We start from the raw sequence: 3,676 nt of genomic DNA, 5'->3' as shown, positions 1-3,676 counted from the left end.
AATGTGTGTCAACTTGGCTAGGCCATGATTCCCAGTATTGTGTGATTGTCCACCATTTTGTCATCTGATGTGATTTTCCTATGTGTTGTAAATCCTGCCTCTAAGACGTTAATGAGGCAGGGTTAGAGGCAGTTATGTTAATGAAGCAGGACTTAATATACAAGATTAAGTTGTATCTTGAGTCAATCTCTTTTGAGATATAAAAGAGAGAAGCAAGTAGAGAGACAGGGGGACCTCCTACTACCAAGAAAGCAGAGTCAGAGGCAGAGCACATACTTTGATCCCAGGGTCCCTATGCTAAGAAGCTCCTAGACTAGGGGAAAATTGATGACAAGAACTTCCCCCAGAGTCTACAGAGAGAAAAAGCCTTCCCCTGGAGCTGGTGCCCTAAATTTGAACTTCTAGCCTCTTAAATTGTGAGAGAATAAACTTCTCTTTGTTAAAGCCATTCGTTTGTGGTATTTCTGTTATAGTAGCACTAGATACCTAAGACAGATGGAGAGAAAGGAAATGCCAAGCTTAAGACCATTTTCGCCTTCCTGTTCCATCTAAGGGTTGGAAATAAAAAAAGCTGAGAAGCATTTTTGTAGGTCAAAACCCAGACACAAAAAACCAATCAATGGAATACACCACATTAACAGAACAAAGGAAAGAAATAACAAATGATCATCTCAATCAATGCTGAATAGACATTTGACAAAATTCAACTCCCTTTCATGATTAAAAAAACACACTCAATAACAGTAATGGAAGGGAAATTCCTCAACATAATAAAGATCAGCTATGAAAAATTCACAGTTATACTCAACAGAGAAAGACTGAGAGCGTTCCCATTAAAATCAGGAACAAGACAAGGATGCCCACTCTTACCACTACTATTCAACATTGTTCTGGAAGTTCTAGCCAGAGCAATTAGACTAGAGAACAAAAAAAGATATCCAAATCAGTAAGGAGGAAGTAAAATTATCCTTCTTCGCAGATAACATGATTCTATACATAGAAAATCCTAAAGAATCCAGAAAGAAACAGAATTAATAAATGAATTCAGCAAAGTGGCAGTGTACAAGGTCAACACGAAAATCTGTAGGGTTTTTATACATCAGCAATCTGCAAAAAGAAAAGGAAATTAAGGAAACATTACTTTTTACAATAACATTAAAAAGAATAAAATATCTAGGAATAAATTTAACCAGGAAGATAAAAAAACTGTATAAAGAGAACTATAAAAACATTGCTAAAGGAATTCAAAGAAGACATAAAGAAATGGAAGAACATTCCTTGTTCATGGATTGTAAGGCTTAATATAGTGAAGATGTCAATATTACCCAAAGAAACTACAAATTCAATGCAATCCCATCAAAATTCCAACAGCCATCTTGACAGAAATGGAAAAGCCAATCCTCAAATTTATATTGAAGGGCATGGGAACTTGACTAGCTAAAGCAATCTTAAATAAGAAGAATAAAGTAGGAGGATTCACACTTCTGACCTCAAAACATACTATAAAGCTGTAGTAACTAACTAAAAACAGCCTGTTGTTGTTTGCTCTCAAGTCGATTCCAACTCATAGCGACCATATAGGATAGATTAGAACTGCCCCATAGGATTTCCAAGGAGCCACTGGTGGATTCGAACTGCCAATGTTTTGGTTAGCAGCGTGAGCTCTTAACCACTTCACCACCAGTACTTGTATAATAATAGACATATAGATCAATGAAATAGAATTGAGAGCCCAGAAATAAATCCATATATCTCTTGTCAACTGATTTGCAACAAGAGTGATAAAATCATTCAATGGGGAATGCAAAGTGTCTTCAATAGATGGTGCTGGATAAATTGGACATCTGCATGCAGAAGAATGAAACAAGATCCAAGCCTTACACAAAAAAACATTTCAAAATGGATTAAAGACCTTAATCTGAAAACTAAAACCGTAAAATTTATATAAGAAAGTATAGAGACAAAGCAGTGGGGCTTAGATTTTTGTGATGGCCTATCTGACATGACAACAAAAGCACAAGAAGCAAAAAGCAAAACAAAACAAAATAGACAAACGGGATCTCATAACAATTAAATACTTCTATTTATAAAAGATTTTATCAAAAAAAGTGAAAAGACAGCCTACAAACTGGGGAAACTTCCTGGGATCTATATACCCGATAAAGGTCTAATGTTCAAAATTTACAAAATAAGAGTCAACTTAACAACAAAAAGACAAACAATCTAATCAAAAAATGGCCAAAAGATTTGAACAGCTATTTCACCAAAGAGTATATCAAATGGCCAACAAGCACATGAAAAGGTGCTCAAAGCCATTAGCCATTAGGGAGATGCAAATCAACACCACAATGAGATAACGTCTCACTCCCATTAGAATGGCAATGATAAAAAAAAATGGAAAATACTAGGTGTTGGCAAGGTTGTAGAGAAACAGGAACCCTCATTCACAGCTGGTGAGATAGTTAGTTGCTACAGCCATTGCAGAAAACAGTTTGAAAATTCCTCAAAAAGTTACATAGAACTACCATATGACCCAGCAATTCCACTCTTAGGCATATACCCGTTTTCTTGGCCATTGTTTTCATAATATTGAACCTGTGGGGAGGAGGGAACAGATTGTGGGCTCAAGTGCTACAGACTCTCACTTTTATTAACGACATTTAGTAGATTTTCTTGAATAAATATTTGTTTATATTCTGTATGCTTAGACAATTCCAAAATAATTTAAATCATTAGTTTTTGTTCATTTTTTTTCCTTTTTAAAATAATTTTCACCAGTTATGTCTGTTTTGCTGGGGAGAGTGAAGGCAGAGCTCCTCACTCTGCCATTCTGAAAGATGTTTTGTCTGTGTTAGACTTTTCTCATGGCTATATCTCTAGAACTTAGTTTATGCCTGAGATTTAATAGAGAATAAATATTTGGAGAAGGAGAGTGTATTAGTTTCCTTTTGCTGCTGTAACAAATTCCCAAAAGCTTAGGGGCTTAAAACAACACAGATGTATTATCTTACATTTTCAGATGTCACAAGTTCCAAAATGGATGTTACAGGGCTAAAACCAAAGTGTTAGCAAACCTCCATTCCTTCTGAAGACTCCAGGGGAGAACCCATTTCCTTGCCTTTTTTGGCTCCTAAAGGCTGCCTATGCAGCCCTGGAGGCGCAGTGGTTAAGAGCTTAGCTGTTAACCAAGAGGTTGGCAGTTTGAATCCTCCAGCTGCTCCTTGGAAACCCTATGAGGCAGTTCTACTCTGTCCAATCCCTGGGTGGCTATGGGTCAGAATGGACTCTACAGCAATGGATTTGTTTTGGTTTCTTTTAGAGGCTGCCTTCATTTTTGGCTCATGACTTCTTCCTGTGTCTTCAAATCTGGCAGTCTAAGATTTCAAATGTATTTTTCTGATTATGACACTCCTGACTTTCTTTTATAAGGACCCCTCTGATTGCACTGGGTCCAAGCAGATAATCCAGAATAATATTCACAACTTGAGATCTTTACTTTAAGTATATCTTCAAATCCCCGTTTTGCCATGCAATGTAACATACTCACAGGTACTGGAAATTAGGACATTCTCATCTTTGACTGGCCATTATTCTTCCTGCCACAGAGGGAAACAAGTGAGGCAGGATAGAAAATATATATATGTGTGTGTGTATGTGTGTGTGTGTGTGTGTGTTG

Source organism: Trichechus manatus, unplaced genomic scaffold (genome assembly GCF_000243295.1).
Source record: "Trichechus manatus latirostris isolate Lorelei unplaced genomic scaffold, TriManLat1.0 scaffold00224, whole genome shotgun sequence".
Classification (NCBI taxonomy): domain Eukaryota; kingdom Metazoa; phylum Chordata; class Mammalia; order Sirenia; family Trichechidae; genus Trichechus; species Trichechus manatus.
Note: the sequence above shows the minus strand (reverse complement) of the source record.